The following is a 20,943-nucleotide window of genomic DNA, read 5'->3' as shown; positions in this document are numbered from 1 at the left end:
GTCCGTGTGTGTATAAATTTAAGAAGAGGAAAATACATTGATAACCGGTTGGCAGTCAAAAAGTGGCCGCAAATAATTTTAATTAAATTAATAGTAATTAACTTTTGAAAAAAAAAAACAAATCCGACACCTGAAAGGGGAGAAAGAAGGTGTATAAGGAAGGGGAGAAAGAAAGAAAGAAAGAAAGAAAGAAAGAAAAAAAAATTCGTCCATGAGTAGATTCATGTTTTTATATCAAATTAAAGCTATTTTTTTTCTAATACGAGGATATAAGGTCGATTGTGAAAAAATGCTGTTAAAAATTCGAGGTGTAGCAGAGATAAAGTGAAAGAAAGCTAGCGCGCAACTAGTTTGACAAGGTTGATAATGGTTGATGGCCGAATGCGAGCTATTTTTCTTTCACTTTATGCGCATTTGTTACAATTGAAATAATCAAGTATAGTGCAGTGATTGAATTTTTATTTTTGGAAGCTTTAAAAGCAAAGGAAATTTATGAACGAATGTTGAAAGTGTACATAAGGATTCTTCGCCTTCAATTATTACAGTAGACAGATGAGTTTCTGAACTTAAACGTAGTAGTACAAGCCTTGAATACGATCCACGTCGAGGACGTCCAAAAACAGCAATAACACCAGACATCGTAAAAAAATACAGGATATGGTATTGAAAACTCGTCAAGTAACTGAAAGTAATTTAGTAGAATCCCTAGGCATCTCACTGGGTAAGCAATACTTTGGCTGAAGTATTGGGTTTCAAAAAGCTATGTTCACAATGGGTGACGTTACAGCGTTTTCGAAAGGATAAAGTAGATTTTGTGCGTCGATTGTCGATTCATCACTATGGATGAGACTTGGTCTATCACCATGATGTCCAGAAATCGGCCAAGAAGGTGTTAGCATCAGTATTTGGGATATGAGAGGATCAGTAGTTTTTTGTGGATTACTTGCAAAATGATAAAACAATAAATTCTGGACATTATTTTTAGATTAACTGAAGTTTTACTAACTAGTTTTTTCTACAACCGTGTTAAAAATGCAATTTTTAGCACTCCATACGAGCGTTAAAAATGCTACTTTAAGGCACTAGGCACTAGTGCTTTAAAATTTTTATGGCACTGCAATTCGTATTGACCGTATAGACAATTTTGATGTAATGTCAAAAAAATATAAAAATGGAATGTCAGTCAAGTTCAAGTAAAAGTTTTTGTAGATATTGTCGTGTAATTACGTTTGTAGAAAAAATATTGTATGATATGCGTGTTAAAAGGTACATTTTTAAGGCACTCATGTGAATTGCAGAACTCGCTATTGCTCATTCTGCAATCTTTCACATGCGTGCCTTAAACGTGTACTTTTAACACATATCATAAATAACTATTTTCCACAACCGTGTTAAAAATGCAATTTTTAGCACTCCATACGAGCGTTAAAAATGCTACTTTAAGGCACTAGTGCTTTAAAATTTTTATGGCACTGCAATTCGTATTGACCGTATATAGGCAATTTTGATGTAATGTCAAAAAAATATAAAAATGGAATGTCAGTCTAGTTCAAGTAAAAGTTTTTATAGATATTGTCGTGTAATTACGTTTGTAGAAAAAATATTGTATGATATGCGTGTTAAAAAGTACATTTTTAAGGCACTCATGTGAATTGCAGAACTCGCTATCGCTCATTTTGCAAACTTTCACATGCGTGCCTTAAACGTGTACTTTTAACACTTATATCATAAATAACTATTTTCTACAACCGTGTTAAAAATGCAATTTTTAGCACTCCATACGAGCGTTAAATCATAATATACAGTGAGCACGTAAAGGTTGGAATAAATTCATTTTCTCGAGAATGGACGATTTGGGAAAAAAATCCCGAAGCAGGTCAATTTTTATTTTTAAATTACGACTTTTTGGCATATATATCATACTAGTGACGTCACCCATCTGGGCGTGATGACGTCATCGATGATTTTTTTTAAATAGGAATAGGGGTCGTGTGATAGCTCATTTAAAAGGTAATTTAATTCTCTATTCAGTAATATAAACATTTATGTAACTATTTATACAGGGTGTCAAAAAAATATTTTTAAATTAAATTTATTGACATAAAAAGAAGAATGCATGTAATTTTTATTTAGTCCAAAATACATTTTAATATTCTTAGAACACAGAAAAAAATGTTTATTTGAAAAATAAATATTGCTTTTCTCTTAAATCAAATGTTCAAATGTAAAAAAATTAAATGTTCAAAAAGAGGAAGGTGAGTGGCGGCTTTAATATTGAATTTAAGTAAAAAACGATATTTACTTGTTAAATAAACATTATTTCCTGTTTTCTGATAGCAGTAAAATGTATTTTGAGTTAAATAAATTACACACATTCTTCTTTTTATGTCAATAAATTTAATTTAAAAAAAATTTTTTGGACACGCTGTATAAATAATTATGTTAATGTTTATATTACTGAATAGAGAATTAAATTACCTTTCAAATAAGCTATCACACGACCCCTATTCTCATTTAAAAAAATTATAGATGACGTCATCACGCCCAGATGGGTGACGGCACTAGTATGACACATATGTCAAAAAGTCGCAATTTAAAAATAAAAGTGGACCTGTTTCGGGATTTTTTTCCAAAATCGTCCGTTCTCGAGAAAATGAATTTATTCCAACCTTTACGTGCTCACTGTATATAACTTATATCATAAATAACTATTAAAGTATTATTTTTTTAAATAATAATTTCTTTATTTAAAACTTTAAGAACTATTATTCGTACTCGGTACTTTAAAATTATTTGGCATATTATCCTTACCATACTTGGCAGAAAGTGTTGGTAAAGTCGATACGATGTCAATTGGACCAAGTATAAAAACACAATTTGACACCAAGTGTCGGCTTCTTCTGTAAAACATAGGCGGCACAATAGAAATTAAATAATAAACTATTACTTTTCAATTAAGGTCTAATATTTGTTAAACAGTAATAATTATATAAAATGAAAATAATATGTGAATAATTAATATCTAATATTGTTAATTATTCACATTTCTTTATGAAATTGACACAAAATATGATAAAAGTACATAAACACTATAGCCCAGTCGGGATTGCATTTGACCTTGCATTAGGAGCTGCCCCAAATTTTATTTCTCTTATCTTTAGGAGGGGTCAATATTAGTGTAAATTTAAAATCTCGATTGAATTCTGCCGTTGCGTTAGTCGCCATCTTGATTTTAAACGAGAACCGTTTTTGCTCAATATCTCCGCCATTTTCAACTTTTCGACAAAAAGCATATCAACTAAAATTGTTGAAAATTTGATTTTCTATAATTTCTTTTATTACAACTTTTTTCGTGCGGTCGATATTTTCCGAGTTATAGGGGAAAATAGTGACAATTAGAGAATACTTATTGAATTATCACGTTTATTATTAGTTTTCCGACAAAAATGTACCCATATAAAAATAGAGAGAATTAAATTCTACACAATTTTGATCTCTTTCATTTTTTTTGCTAAAATCAATATTTAAGGTAGTATGTATGCCGTAATAGCGCGACCGTAAGACCTGATTGATTTTATAACAATGGTTTCAATATCTACGCCATTTTCAACCAAAATTGTTCCAAATATGATTTGCTAAAATTTCTTTTTAACAATTTTTTTCATGCGGTTGATATTTTCTGAGTTAAGTGGGAAAATAGTAAAAGGTGGTGGGGGAAGCATAATTATTGAATTGAATCTTGTTTCCGAGCTGTCCCAAATTTTATAATTCTAACCTTTAGGGGACATAAATGATAGTGTAAATTTAAAATCTCGACTGAATTCCGTGGTTGCATTAGCCGCCATATTGATTTTAAAGGAGAACCGTTGTTGCTTAATATCTCCGCCATTTTCAGCTTTTCGACAAAACCATCATTCACATCCATATATGACCACTGGTCTAATTACTGCTTTGTAGATTCTAAGCTTAAACTCACGATTCAGTAACTGACTTTTCATTCAAGTCTTTGTATGCATAAAAGCACTTATTACTGCTAAGAATCCGTGCTTGTATTTTTTGACTGATTATTAGATGTTGTTGTCATTTATTATTGAGCCTAGGTAAGGAAAAGTGGAGGCATATTCGTAGATATGGTTGTCTACCTTCAGATTCTCATATTGATGCGATTTTATGCACTCCATATATTTTGTTTTGCTTTCATTTATATGTAGACCAAACGTAGCAGCTTCCTGTTTCAGCTCTATAGCTTTTTCGCTTAATACCCTTTTGTTGCGACTTACATCATTAATTATGGCAACATCATCCGCATATGCGCAAATTTGCATAGATCTTGTATTAATACATCCGTTTATATCCAATTTTCTAATAACAGCTTCTAAAGTTAGATTAAAAAGTGTTGTTGATAAGGTATCACCTTGTCTAACTCCATTTTCTATATCAAATGCCTCTGTCATATCTCCATTCATTTTCACCGTAGCTTTGGAACCCTCCAAAGTCATCCGTATAAGTTTAACTAACTTATTGGGTATCCCTAACATAGATAGTTGCTTTAACATCTTTTGTCGATCTACTCCATCAAACGCCTGTTTCAAATCGATATACAAGTTGTAAATTATGGGTGTATTATATTCCATACATTTTTTTAAATATTATATTACATTATATTAGATCAAACTACTAAAATTTGTTCAGCTCATACTAACTGAAGATTACCATTATAGTCAAAAAAATTCTATTGGTCACCGTGATGATTGCTATTATAACAAAATTGCATTAATTACGATATCGAATAAGCAGACTGCGCAATTTCGCATCATCAAATCTGGCATAATATATAGGACATCCTGTATAAACGTATATTATAGTTATTAAAATTTAAAATTGATGATTAAAAGTACCGGGTGTCCCAATAAGAATGGCTCTCGGCCATATCTCAGGAACCGTTTATAGTACAGCTTTGAGAAAAAAATATTTATAACAAAAGTTGCCTCGGGAAAAGCCTGGAAATTATTTTCATAATTGTAGGTCCACCGCTAGAGGGCGTAATTGAATATCAAAAATTAAAAAATCAAAATTTTACAAAATTTACCTTCATAAAATTCCGCGCATATTTGATTTCACAAGTTTAAGTCTATCTTTGCAAATAAGAGGTAGGGGTGAGTGGGAACCTTCTTATGAAAAAATGGCTGTAGTCCGGTTCTGCTAAGTCGAATTTTGCATACTTAGTCTTCTTGAAAACAGCTCTTTTTCGTCAATGTAAGTATCTTATTTTCGAAATAGCCTAATAAGTAATATGCAAGCTAGGAGGCGTTATTTAATTATTTTCAGAAATCTAGTTTTCTTTGGAAAATATTAAATACAAGTATGCATTTTTAATCCTGTATTACAAAATTAGACCAAATTAGCAATATAATATCAAAAACCGCATGTCGATACCTTTTTTATATCTCGATACCATATCTTAAGAAATGTATAAATTTTAAACATAACTGTTACTGTCACCGGTAAACGAGGTTAAGAAAAAGTAGTGTGCTATGTGGTATTCGAGATGTGGGTATATAGCCCAATAAATGACCGTTTTGGAGTGTAATTTCCAGGGGCAAACCCGAATTGCATGAAAATTTGTATTTAGGTTCTACTTACCCTCCACTTCAAAAAATATTTTATCGAAAAAAATATTTTTAGCAAAAGTGTAGCCTATAAAAAAACGAAAAAAATGGTGTACCAGTGCAGTCTACAAATTGAGTAGAAGCAAAGTTGTAGCTCATGAAAAATACGTTCTTATTCGTCTAATTCTAAATCGAATAATTCAACGCGAAATCACCCAAGAAAGAAGCGTTTTTCGGGAAAACCTTATTAACATGTTTAAAGTATCGAAAAAAGCTTATTATTTGTTTTTTACAAAAGTTTGCACCATCAAAAATAAACGAGTTATACTAAAAAAAAAGTTGGCCCCTTTTCTTTGGTAAAAAAAATCGTGAAAACCTCCCTCTATTTAGCACCCTAAATGAAATTAATCGTACCATCTATTTTAACTGTATGGGTATTGTTTATATGATCTGTAAGTTTGATTGGTTGAAGTGCTTATTTTTGAAAACATTTGGTTTTATAGTAAAAAAAAAAATTTCTAAAAATTTTTGGAAAATTTTATTTTTTCAAAATAACTTAAAAGTATTAGTGAAGAAAAATCTTAGAGTACAAAAATGTAGGTTTTGCTATTATCTTCTTCTTCTTCCTCGAAACTCCTTATTTATAATAGCAAAACGCCCCTCAGGGGCGTTTTGCTATTATAAATATGCTAATTTGATTTTGTTTCTCCGTAAGACAAAAATTGGTTAAGATATGGCTGTTCAAAATTTGCATACACTCTTGATTAGTTACCCATTCAAGCTTTCTCAATTATAACCCTTTCAAAAATAAACACTTTAACCGGCGAGACTGACAGATCATATAAAAAATAGATAGGTAAGTAAATTGTTTGTAAAGTGGTAGCGATTAATTTCATTTGGAGAGCTAAACACGGCGAGATTTTCATGATTTTTTACAAAAAAAAAGAGGGCCAACTTTATTTTGAGCGTAACTCGCTTATTTTTAATGCTAAAACTTTTGTTAACGATTAAAACAAAGCTTTTTAAAAAACACTTGAAAAAAGTTTAAATGGGGTTTTCCCGAAAAGTGCTTAGTTTTTCGGTGATTTCACCTTGAAATATACGATTTGGAATTAGAGGAATAAGAACGTATTTTTCATGAGCTACAACTTTGTTTTTATTTGATTGATAGACTTTACTGATACACCGTTTTTTTGAGTTTTTTATAAGCTACACTTTTGCTAAGAATATTTTTTTTGATAAAATATTTACTTTTTGAGTTATTTGCGAAAAACCGTCTGGAAACGTAGTTTTTTTGTCGAAAAATCAACGTTTTTAATGGCAAATAACTCGAAAAGTATTGACTTACGTAAAAAACTCTATAGAACAAAAGTTGCTTAAAATCAGTCAATTTATCCATTTCCTGTCTTATCTTGAACGTATGTTTTTTCACCCCCGAGAAGGGGTGACTGTCACCCCCCCCTAAGTAAAAGCAACCAACGGCACAATTTCAACTTTGAAGTGGAGGGTAAGTAGAACCTAAATTCAAATTTTCATGCAATTCGGAGTTGCCCCTGAAAATTACACGGTATCGCCGAATTTCCCGTTCATTTACTGGGCTAATATAGAAGAATTCTAAAAATATCATGGACAGAACACGCCACAAACAAAGAGGTTCTGAGAAAGATGAATAAAGAAATGGAAGTCTTAAACACAACCAAAACCAGAAAATTGGAATATCTTGGACATATTACACGTGGAGAGAGATACAACTTGCTCCAACTCAGTATGCAGGGAAAGATTCAAGGAAAAAGAAGCATAGGGAGACGCAGAATATCGTGGCTACGCAACCTGAGAGAATGGTACGGATGCACATCAAACGAACTTTTCAGAGCAGCCGTCTCCAAAGTCCGAATAGCTATGATGATTGCCGACCTCCGTCGCGGTGATGGCACTTGAAGAAGAAGTGTGCTATGGAAAAAACAAATGAACATTTTTGAGATGTAAACGTATATAATTAATTAAAACAACAATAAGACAAACAACACTATAAAATATAACAAATAAAAGCAACTACTTAGTCTTAGTGACTGCCTAATTGTTCAAATTGTTGCCCATCATTTTCAAAGCAAGCATTTGCTCTTTCAAGAATAGATTGAATAGTAACAGATTTAACTGTTTTAGACTTTTATTTATGGGGACGGATTAAAGACCTTGTTTTTGTCGCTAGGCCTACTACTCGAGAAAACATGATCTAGAATCTAGAGAATACGAAACGCCATTCAAAGCATTGCGAAAGCAGAAATTGAGACTGCTGTTCAATCTAAGTACTCTTGAAAGAGTAAATGCTTGGCATCGAAAATGATGGGCAACAATTTGAACAGTTAGGTCGTCACTAAGTAAGTAGTTGCTTTTATTTCTTTGTTATATTTTATAGTGTTGTTTGTCTTATTGTTGTTTTAATTAATTATATACGTTTACATCTGGAAAATGTTTATTTGTTTTTTCCATAAACTCATATATTGATGAGTTCCGGTACATTTTAAACTTTTTTCAGGTAACGTATTTAGTTAATTAGTATTAAGGTGTAAATAGAGACCCGACATCTTGAGTACATTACTATTTTCTATATGGTACGCTATATACTTTTTAAAAAACGGTATTATTTTTGAGCTTCTCATATTTTGGTGAGTTCCGGTACATTTGATTTTTTTTTTCAGGTAACGTATTTAGTTAATTAGTATTAAGGTATAAATACATACTCAAAATCTTGAATACATTACTACTTTCTACACGGTACACAATATACTTAAAAAAAACGTAATAATTTTGAGTTTCTCATATGTTGATGAGTTCTGGCATATTTTAATTTTTTTCTGGTAACATATTTAGTTAATTAATAGAGAGCGGATTTTCGGTCAATTTGTAAAAATCAGAGTTGTAATCGGGAACTCGTGATATAACTAAAAAGAGGTTACCACTTTTTTCTAAAGAAAAATTAATTGGGGTTTTTTTGGAGTGACTAAATTACGATTTTGTCAGATTTAAAATCCAAAATAGTGGATTCCGTAATTTAAATATAATGGTACTCATATATACTATGTTAACAATACATTGCTTATTTAACGAAAAGTAATATTGTGGACTATGGGGTCGCGAGAAACAGAGTTTAATTAAGACTCGATGGAACATTCAGAAGTTAGTGAAACAATGATCGTCAGATTTGTAGCAGAGTGAGGACAGACAGGTGAAGTTTATATAACCGTGATAAATACAAAGCAGTTCCCATTCCCATTTTTATGTTTCATTCACAGGTTAACCTGAAATAACCGGACGATATCCGTTCTCTATAAACTAATTAACGAGGAATTTGTTTTAAACTTTATAAAGATAAGTATTTATTTTTCTCATCAATCAGTTTCTCGATAACACTACTATTTATCGATTAGAATTTGATGGAAGATTGTATATGGCAAATTTTTTCGAACGAATTTTTGTTATGTATGTACTTAGTTCTGTTGTGCAAGGTACATACTTATGAAATATGTATAACTTCAATGATGTCATTACTCTTATTCCTTATTACCACCAGTCGTTAACGAAAATAAAAACAAGTCAGCGATAGACTCTGTCGGTAAATGTTCGCCACCTATAATGTGTAAAACTTCAATGATGTCGTTACTCTCTTACTCCTTATTACCACCAGTTATTAACCTTCCGATGACCAACCTTTTTTTGTTACACGGATGACCAAGATGGGGAAAAATGACCCCAGGTCAAAAATGTCAAAAATGACAATTAACAAAAAATAAAGTTTTTTTTTTAATTTTTAATTTTGTTTGGCATCCAGTCACAAAATGAGTATTAGTGTCATGTGCAGCGTGTATGTTGAGTAAGTGTCTTGTTACTTTGCAAAGTCGACGTCATTAGCGTAAAACTACTTGTAATTACACATAATAGACGCTATTTTATTAAACATCAACTTCAGAATATATTTTTTATTCGTAAAATATAGGGATTTTTTTTATTTCAAAATATGAGGATATCTAGAATGATATTAAAGTCAAATAAAAAAATAATGGTTTAAAAATTAAAAATACTTTTGAATTTATTAAACAAAAACATACGCTGGGGTCACAATTTCCCCCGCTTGGTCATCCGAAGGTTAAGGAAAAAAGCAAAGTCAACGATAGACTCTGTAGGTAATAAATGTTCGCCAAATGTTTGTGAATCACAGGTCTAAGCTAAGCAAAAAGAACTGACCCTGAACTAATCACCATACATACGTTTATGTTCTATTGATCGCTACCGTGACACAATTTTTAATTTAATGAATGATTCAAAATATTTTCGTTAATTCGAAATTATTTCAGTAATCAACTCGATTCCCGTACTTTCGAATAGGAACCGAAATCTTCAATATGTAGGTGCCAATTTTTAATTTGTACATAATAGACCTTCCTTTACAAATAGTTGAAAATAACTAATCTTATAATATCTACGTAAACCGCTAGCGGCAAAATTTTCGGGCGCGAATGTCCCGGTAGTCGTGTATATTATATCCATATATTTAAAATGTCTTGCAAGTCAAAACACTTTTATATGATTGATAAATAATTAACGGCAACAGCGTTGCCAGGCTCAGTTGAAGGAAAATCAGTATGGGTGTGGTCTGAAATGCAGGTTGATAGAGAAGTCATTTTTTAGTCACCTAAATAAGTATGTGTTTGCTGAAGCAACACATTTGTTAAAACTCGTATTAATTTGGATGCTAATTATAGAACTGCAGTTCTCACGGTTTCTAATTACCGTCCATACAGGGTGTAGGTGTACTATTTCATAGGGACAGTATTGGTATCTCGTAAAGTAGGGGAATTTTTTTAGTGGGTAGTTACTTCTTGAGCTAGCTGTACATGCAGGCGATAATTTTTCGTAACTGATAGTGATTTATCAACGATTCAAATATTAACCATTTCTTGGGCGATGCGATTTTATGAATGTCTGAAAGTGTTGTTAGTACCTATTATTGATTAAAAGTTTGGTTCAAGAAACTTTTTAGTAAAAGAGAATGTCAGTAGTTGTTATGTTGAAAAAGTAACTATTCGTTACAAAGTACTCGGTACTTACGAATACTGAAAGTAACGATTACTATACAGAGAGGCAAACCGTTACTTTGATACTTTGATTACTCTGATTACTTCGTTACTTTGTACCAATCGTATTAGAGCGAGTAACGACTATTGTATCTACTTTGATTACTCTGATTACTTCATTACTTCGTACCAATCGTATTAGAGCGAGTAACGACTATTGTATCTACTTTGATTACTTTGATTACCTACTCTGATTACTTCGTACCAATCGTATTAGAGCGAGTAACGACTATCATATCTACTTTGATTATTCTGATTACTTCGTTATTTCGTACCAATCGTATAAAAGCGAGCAACGACGACGACTATTGTAGTTTTTATATCGGAATACCTATACAAAATACCTACCTACTGAGAAATACGATTCTCGATATGATTACCGGTACTCAGGGCCGCGTTTAGGTCAATTGACGCCCTAGGCAATTCTCTAGTAGCCGCCCTTCAAACATGTACCATTTTTGCGAAAAAATTGCAGAAGTTTTTATTTAAATAAGAATACATTAAAAATGGATTTAAATTACGATTTTTATATATCTATAACAGAAAAAATTGTCATTGCAGTTCGATCACATCAGCGACTTCTTTTCAAAAAAAGACTTTTCAAAAAAAATTGTTTTCTTGACAAAATCTACAAATTGTTAACATGTTCTTGCGTCATACTTGATGGGAAATTATTTTTAATTCTTCACATTTTCGAAAATGACTTTTCAGCGGACACGTTGGCAACTGGGATGCACAAATAAATGTGCAAAGCAATGTCAAAATTAGGGAAAATATCTTTCAATCCACTTAGTGCAGTCACTGAAGGTTTTCACCTCCGATTCCGTTGAACCTCCATCGATTTTGATGAAAATTGGTGAGTAGTTACAGAATACCCCAAGGAATAAAGGTGACATGATGCCAACTTGCGATTTTACCGTGGTGGTGGATGCCATCCCTTGTCGGGGGTGAATTTTTTTTTTTAAACAATACCATAAATCGATAGAGACAAATTCTAAGCAACATTTATTATATGTAAAGTTATTAATATTAATCAATACTTTTTGAGTTATTTAAAATCAAAAATTTTATTTTTTCGTAAAAAATGCATGTTTTAAAGCTGTTTCCCACGTAGAACTCAAAAACTAGCTTTTACAAAAAAGTTATTATTACCAAAATTGAAGATAATAAAAAGCTGAATACACTCCTCACTTAAAGAACTAAACTAATGTTAATTAAAAGTGAGTTATGGATAATTGAATGTATATTTTTTTGACGAGTACTCAAATCTAAGTATTCAAGCTTAAATAACGGGAAAACGATGCATTTTATAAAATATACCTGCTAAACACTTGTCAAAGTACTTCGAAGTACCTATCAAATGAGGTCCAGTAGAAGTTAATAGCATCACAATTAAGCAAGTTATGATGAAAATAAAAGAACCCTTTAGAACTTTTTAGGAAAAAGTGAAAAATAAAACATACGCCATTTCCACAAAAATTAAAATTTATTTCTTATATCCTTAGAAGAATTTCTTTATATTAGCATAAGTAATGACTTCAACAATTTTGACCTGCTTAGAATGCATATTTTTGAAAAAAAGATACATACATGTATAATTTAAAAAAATCAGAATTTTTAAAATGATCGTAAATTTCATTTTCATTTGATAATAACTCAATACCCAATCATACGTAAAAAGTGATGAATATGTATAACCAAATTTTAGTTTTTTCTGTATCAAATATTTTACCTTTTTAAAAGATTTTAAAGTTTAAAAGATTAAATTCAACTTGGTTTAATAGCCATTAAAATTAACTTTCAAATAGTTTTTAGACAAACCTGATATCGTAAACAATAATTTTTTTGGAATTGTGAAAAATTTTGGTGCATAAATTTTAATGCTATCAGCTTGTTCCGGTGCTCATTTGATACATATTTCTAAGTATGTACTTTGACAAATGTTTAATAAGGTTATGTTATAAAATGCATAATTTTTCCGTTATTTAAGCTTGAATACTTAGATTTGGGTACTCGTCGAAAAAAATATAGGTACATTCAATTACCTATAACTCACTTTTAGTTAATATTAAAAGATTTTTCCAGTAAGTAGTTTATTTCATTTTTTATTAGCTTTAATTTTGGTAATAATAACTTTTTTGTAAAATCTTATAGTTTTTGAGTTATTTATGAAAAAGCGGTTAAAAACATGCATTTTTCTCACGAAAAATTAAAATCTTTGATCTTTAATAACTCAAAAATTCGATTTATTTTAATAACTTTATGTAACAAATTTTGCTTAGAATTTGTCCCTCTATCGATTCCTGGGGATATTTTTAATAAAATAATTTTCACCCCTGAGAAGGGGTGGCATCCACCCCCGCGCAAGTTGACACCATATCACCTTTGTTCCTTGAGATATTCTCTAACCACTCACCAATTTTCATGCAAATCGATGGAAGTTCAACGAAATCGGAGGTAATAGCTCATATCCACCTTCAGTGACTGCACTAACTCTTCTTTAAATATTAAGATATTTATGTCAATTGGTGATTTTATTATGGCATCCAAATGACCCTTTACGTGAATGCATTCATTTATGAAGGATGTATCTTGGTCGTCTTTATTTTGTATCAAATTTTCAGCTTCTTTAATAATTTCTTCATTGATAAAACGTTGATAAATAAGTCGATAAGATTCCAAACGTCTATTCAGGTCTCTTATCAGAGTGTCGATTATAATATAGAATGTGTGGATTTTCATCTCATCACTAGCTGAAAAGTTTAGTTCATCATCGGCCCCCTCGTCAAATTGAATTTTTATTTTTCTCTTTCTTATTTCTTTATATGATTTATTAGGGCACAATTTTTTGGCTTCCTTGCGTTAAAGTAACTTGGAAGAGCTTCATACTCTTTAATGACAGAAGCCAGATCCATAATTTTTATATACAAATATTTTTTGTACAGTATTTTTGCCGCCCTCAAATAATGTGCCGCCCTAGGCAACTGCCTATATTGCCTAATGGATAAAGCAGCCCTGCCGGTACTCAAATACAAAAGTAACAAAAGTAATTATAGTAATCAAAGTGACGAATACTGTACATGATTACTTTATACAAAAGTAACGATTTGTAACGAATACTCGAAAGTAACTATAATCAACATCACTAGTCAGTAGACTATACAAATTGGTATCATTGGAATCTTTGATTTTATGGTTTGGTTATTAATATTAAAAATACTTGAAAACGTCTCGTAGGACATTTATTTTATTTATTTCTTTTACCTACCTTCCAGGTTCGTATTTAAAAAACGAATGTCGATGGTGGTCCTGAAAGTACGAAACATTGTATTATAAAACTAAACACGTATCAATGTAGTATTTCTCAAGTGTTTTTTTTTAATATTTTGTGAAATAAAGGAGTTAGGACAAACATTAGAAAACGGGACTTTTTAATTATTTTTAAATATTAAATACGGATCTGGTTTCCTTAATGCTGATTTAGCAAATTTATTTTTCTACGAGCGTGCAAAAATGTCTACTTTCTCGCACGCGTTTTAGTTTAGAAAATTTCACTTTTTCGCACGCGTTTTACTTTTCCGCACGCGTGTAGATATTTTAATATGGCCTTAAAATAATTATAATACATGCAATAAACTAATATTTAGATATTATTTACTATTTTATTTCAAATGTCATATTGTGTTCCTGTTTTAATGAAATTAACGCGACAATTCGATGAAATAAAATTATTTTGACTTAATATTCGAAAGTCAAATCGGTAGACAATAACAGTCGTTTTGGATCATCGTCGTGGAAAGCAAGATCGTCGTCATGCTAACTAATTATATTGAAAGTTTGGTTTTGACAACCTTGTCAAAGAATTCATTTGTGTATGTATTTTCGTAGTAATTAAATTAATTGATTAAGATTTGGGCATTTTTTAAAGACTTGTAGAAAAAATATTATTCCTAACTCTTGCAGAAAGTCTCTTTTCCGCACTCGACTGCTTGCCGAACTCCCGATTCGCGTCTTTCGGCAAACTGCAGTCGCGTCCGGAAAAGTATGACTTTCTGCACTTGTTAGGAAAATAACTATTGTTTCATAAATACGCAACTTTTTCCCGATTTCAACATTTCCCTATCTTTTCTACTTTACGAGGTACTCTCCCTATGAAATAGTATACAGTATACACCCTGTATACCTGTGGCTTATATTGCAGTAGTAATAAACAGTATTTATGTTACTAATAAGTACTATTGACCTAGTCGTTTCATGTTTCAGTATATTGATTGTGTTGTACTTTGTATATTATATAATTAATTTTTTTACAAATTTTATTTAAACATCTTACATAGGTTCATTGCAATGAACCTATCCAATATGATATCGTATAGGTTGGGTGCTGCTAGCACCACTAAGGATAGTGGGCCCCACGACGGACGGTCGAGTTATATACGCCCTCCGACAGTTATAATAAACTAAAATGTGTTAACAGTTGTAACATAAATCAAGCAGAGCCTGTGGTTTTGATGATTCAAATTTTTCAAATTTAGTTTTTCCATATTTTATGACCATAGTATCAAAAAGGAACATGAGCTGTAAGCCTTCAGTATCAATTAAACTAGCATACATAGATTATAGGTTAAGTTAGAGTATCGTTATCGTATATGTTCATTAAACCTAATAAGTAAATGGTATTCACAATATAGGCATTATCAAGTTTATTCTCTTCTCCTCTAGCTTCAAATAAAGTCGTCAAGATTAGTTAAAACGAAACTTGAAACATGTAACTGTCAAGGATGCTAGAACTCGAAATTATAATTTTAAGTATTGGGTATAAAGGAGAATTTTAAATGTGAACAGAAAATGAATTTTTTTCTTACATTTATAACTTATATGAGCTCATAAAAATAAGTATCCTACTAGATTGATGACTATTTTTGCGAGATCCTTAAAACTGATTTGTACCGGAAGCAGGCATTATACATAAATTGATTTCCGGGACAGTCCTGGAAGTCATCATTAGACGTATAGGAATTCCGGCCAGACCCGGAATTCAGCAAATGTCCCTGAAGTCATCGTTAGGTCGCTTAGAATGTCCCGGGACTCATTGCTTGACATATATATATATATATATATATATATATATATATATATATATATATATATATATATATATATATATATATATTATTGTGTTTTCAATTTATCAATCAAAGGCAAAATAAAAATTAAATTAAATTTTTTTAAAATAACGCGGGCACATAAATTTGATACACCCTGTATATTGATCTGTAAATATTTATTAGAATTTAGTTTGGATGTAAGTAGATTTCTCTTTTAATGAGCTTTCCGATGAACCATTAAAGACTTTTGTGAAGAATTAAAGTGAAAAGGACGATGTATTTAGTTTTAAAATGGAAAAAGATTGTTTATTACGGGAACTATAGAATCTACAGGTAGAGGTAATTATCATTTTCTAGAAAAGTGGTTTAAAAGAAAGTTTGGAATTTTAATATCTTTGTTTCATCCCGAGTAAATGTTGTAGGGTTCCCCGAAAGTAATTAGGATGGTCGGAATAATTTTGAAAATGACTGTTTGTTTGTCGAATGGAAAAGAGAAATGTTTCTGACTCTTGGCAATTTGGAAGGGGAAAAGTGGTTTGAATGTTGAATGAATTTGAAAAAGAAGGCAGTATGTTATTGGCATCGCTGAGGAGCAGTTCGACGTTTTCGTGGATAAGTAGTTAGCAAGTACCAGTGGTTATTTGATAGTGGAAAATAGTGCTGAAAAGTGGAACGAGAGACAGATCAATTTGAGACGAAATACCTCTTTGATTCTGTATTATTGTGAGAAGGAGAGCAGAGAATTTTTGGAGTTTGTGTGAATCGAGTACTGGTCAAAAGAGGCTTTGGCTCGTTGGAGAATTGGTGCTGGTATGCTGATAGTTTTGAAGCTGGAGAACGGAGAGGGCTTCGATGAGTAGCCTTTAACATAGTCAACGAGGGAGAGCTGTTTTGGGTCACGAGAAGACATCAGAGTGAGTGAAGCAAAAGGTCAGTCAACTTATGTGAAAGATATTTTTATGTTCGGAAACTAAAATTTTGAGTAAAAAGCATATGAATTAAAATTCCAATATTTCAAAAAGTAAATAGGAAATATAATATCAAAGTCATCGGGAACAAACCGATAAATTGTTTTTTTTTTAACTAGAATAAATTTAAGTGGTAAAAATTTAATTCGGACATCTGTGTCCACAGGTTTAAGATTTGATAGATTTTTAGAGTATTGACTTTGATAAATAAAAGACAATTCTGTATGTTTATTTTATATTTTGCTTTATTTCTTTTTCCTATTTTATCCCGTTTAGGATCAACTAAGAGATACTGAAACCACGAGAGAAGATAAGTATAACGTAAGATAATTTAGACATTTTTTTAATATTATAAAAAGGCACCCTGAGATTTTTTATTCATTTTTATGTATGATTTGCGACCATTAAATAATTAATCAAATAAATAATAATTAATATAAAATTAATAAGAAGCAGATCATAACAACATGGCGAGCCAACGCAGGACATTAAAGTATCTCTGGTTGTGAATTTGAAGGGAATAGGAAACGGAAAAACAGGCGAAGGAAAATTTATTTGCCCGTCGGAAAAATTGATATATTTAAAATTTTTGAAATATTTGTTTGACTTAATTTTTTTATCTAGGTACAGTTTTTACATATTTATTTTATTTTTGATTGATTTGAATTTTGAAATATTTAAAAATTTGTGGGATAAATTGATTATATTTGGGGAGAGAAAAATTTTCGTCTCGACAGCATACAAGGTATTTTCGGATTTCATATTAGGCGGGGATAAATTTTAAATACATGTCGATAACAACCAGAAGCAAAAGCAAAGAAAACAAAAAACAAGAAGAACATTTGGAACAAGAAGAACATATAGAACAAGAAGACATTTTTGAAACAACAATCATGGCATCAGAACAACAAGAATGATCAGGAATAGATAAATTATTACAACTAATGCAACTCCAGTCACAAAAACTGGATAAAATGGATGAATCACAACAAAAACTGGATAAAAATCAGGAAGAAACATCAAAGAAAATGGATAAAGTGGATCAAAAAATGGATGAAACACAACAAAAATTGGATCAAAAAATGGATGAAACACAACAAAAAATGAAACAAGCAATAGAAGAGAACAACAAGAAAATGGAGGAACGCATAGGAAAGTATGAAATGAAAATTAAAGATCACATGCAAGAACAAGAAATGAGAATGAAGGACCACATGAAAGAACAAGAAATGAAAATTCAAAATAAAATGGAGGAGTTAACAAATTGCCAAAAAAAGGAACTAGAAAATTTGGCAAATAAGTTGGAAAATGCTATTCAAGTAGACAGAGAAGAAGTGGAAAAAATAATCACAGAAATAGAAAAACAAGTCACCGAAAACAGGACGCAACAGAATGTCGGAGAAAGAAGAGAAACGATTATCCATAGTACAGGGGATGTGAAAATAAGATTTGGCGGGGATGTAAAAAAATTACACCCAGTAATTTTCATAAACAATTTAAAAAAGAAAGTAAAATACATCGGCAATTTCGAAACAGCAAAAGAAACGATAAGGAACCATCTTAAAGATGAGGCAAGTTTATGGTTCGATAGCAAGGAAGAAGAATTGGACAATTGGCATAAATTTGAACAAAAGTTCCTGAGTTATTTCTGGGGAAAAATACAACAGCTAGAAATAAACAAGGAATTGCAAAATGGGAGGTACCATGATAGAATGGGTATTTCAGAGAAAACATATGCACTACAATTATATAATAATGCAAAACATCTACAGTACAATTATTCATCCGAACAGCTAGTAGAACTGATAGCCAGACATTTTGAAGATACCTTAGAAGATCACATAACTCTACAAAACTACAAAGATATCGACAGTTTGTGCCAATTCTTGCAAATACGAGAAGCAAAAATGAGAGAAAGAGAAATAAGAAGATCGCAAGATAATTATAGACAACGCGAAAATCGAGACTATAGAGATAGAAGACAGAACTTTAGGAGAGATTATACAAGAAGAGAAAACGAAAATAGAGACAACGGAAGAGGAAACTATGAACAAAGAAATCGGCAATGGAACGAAGACAGATATCGAGAAAACCAGAATAGAAATAACACCCACTCAAATCAAGAGGACAGAAATGATAATAGAAGGAATGAACAGGAAAATCGTGGAAACCGAAACGGGTCCGACAGACAAAGAGAAAACAGAAGAGCGGTAAACAACACGCAAATATATGAAAATGAGGATGAGAGACAAAGCGACGGAAGAAGAAGCGAAGAAGAACAGCAAGCGTCTTTTCACGAAAGCGCTCACTAAAAACAAAAGAACAAACAGGAATTTTTTGTCACCCGAAGGAATTTATTAAATTAGCAGGAAATAATGATAAAGGAAGTGGATCTAATTTAAAATTTGTAGATGCTTTTATCAATGAGAAACCGATTAAAATTATGATTGATACTGGTTCAGAAATTACTTTGATTAACAGGAAATTAATAGAAGAGGTTGATTTGACGAATTTGGTTTACAAAATTCCCCGGGTAAATTTAGTGGGCGCAAATAAACGGACTTTGGCAACAATAAATGAAGGAATACGAATAAGGGTTCGATTGGGGAAGAAATTTTATGCACTACAATGTGTTATAATGCCAAACATGATTCATGATATGATCGTAGGAGTGGATGAATTGTCAGAGAAATATGTGGTGATAGATTTCAAAAATAACACAATGAAAATCACAGATGGAAAAGAATAAGAACCGGACATTCTGGAAATGGACAAGGAACATGAGAAACGGAAAAAGGAAAATGTAGACAAAAAACAAACGGTGGAAATGAATTTGGCAATGAAGCAAGGACAGGGAAGAAAGAGGAGAAAGCAGCAGAAGATAAGGAAAAACAATGAAGCCTGGGATTCCTCGAAAAACGAGATGAGCCCAAAAGAAGAAAAAGAAGAAAGAAGATGGATAAAAGAAAATGAAGATTGGGATTCCTCGAAAAAAGGGATGAGCCCAGAAGAAGAAAAAGAAGAAAGAAGGTTGATAAACGAAAATGAAGATTGGGATTCCTTGAAAAAAGAGATGAGCCCAGAAGAAGAAAAAGAAGAAAGAAGATTGATAAAAGAACATGAAGATTGGGATTCCTCGAAAAAAGAGATGAGCCCAAAAGAAGAAAAAGAAGAAAGATTGACAAAAGAAAATGAAGCTTGGGATTCCTCAAAAGAAGAGATGAGCCCAGAAGAAGAAAAGGAAGAAAAAAGATTGACACAGGAAAATGAAGCTTGGGATTCCTCAAAAGATGAGATGAGCCCAGAAGAAGAAGAGATCAGAATAGAAAAAGATACAATTGAGACTGCGGCATTTAAAGAGGAAGTATGCAAAATGGAGAAGACAGAATACACAATAAACATGTGTAGAGAATCGGAGGAAAAAGAAAGAAAATTGATATGTGGAGAAGAAAAGGAGAAGGAACTGCGTGTAATATTGAGGGAATGTGAAAATTTAATAAATGAAGAAAACAGAGTAGCCAAAAAGTATGAAAGCTCATTTGAGACTAAAGACTTAGGAATTTTCGATCGAAAACTTACCCTATCCCATCTAAGTACAGACACTGGGAAAAAGAAAGCAATTGTTTTTCAGGTGGGACTCAATATTTTGACACAATAGAAAAGTGTTGTTGTCGAGAGAAAATCATTTTTTTGTTGCACCTATTAATACTGATTTTATCTCAAAACAAGGCGGGGATGTTATTGTGTTTTCAATTTATCAATCAAAGGCAAAATAAAAATTAAATTAAATTTTTTTAAAATAACGCGGGCACATAAATTTGATACACCCTGTATATTGATCTGTAAATATTTATTAGAATTTAGTTTGGATGTAAGTAGATTTCTCTTTTAATGAGCTTTCCGATGAACCATTAAAAACTTTTGTGAATAATTAAAGTGAAAAGGACGATGTATTTAGTTTTAAAATGGAAAAAGATTGTTTATTACAGGAACTATAGAATCTACAGGTAGAGGTAATTATCAATTTCTAGAAAAGTGGTTTAAAAGAAAGTTTGGAATTTTAATATCTTTGTTTCATCCCGAGTAAATGTTGTAGGGTTCCCCGAAAGTAATTAGGATGGTCGGA

The sequence above is a fragment of the Diabrotica virgifera genome, chromosome 7 (assembly GCF_917563875.1).
Source record: "Diabrotica virgifera virgifera chromosome 7, PGI_DIABVI_V3a".
NCBI classification, from domain to species: domain Eukaryota; kingdom Metazoa; phylum Arthropoda; class Insecta; order Coleoptera; family Chrysomelidae; genus Diabrotica; species Diabrotica virgifera.
Note: the sequence above shows the minus strand (reverse complement) of the source record.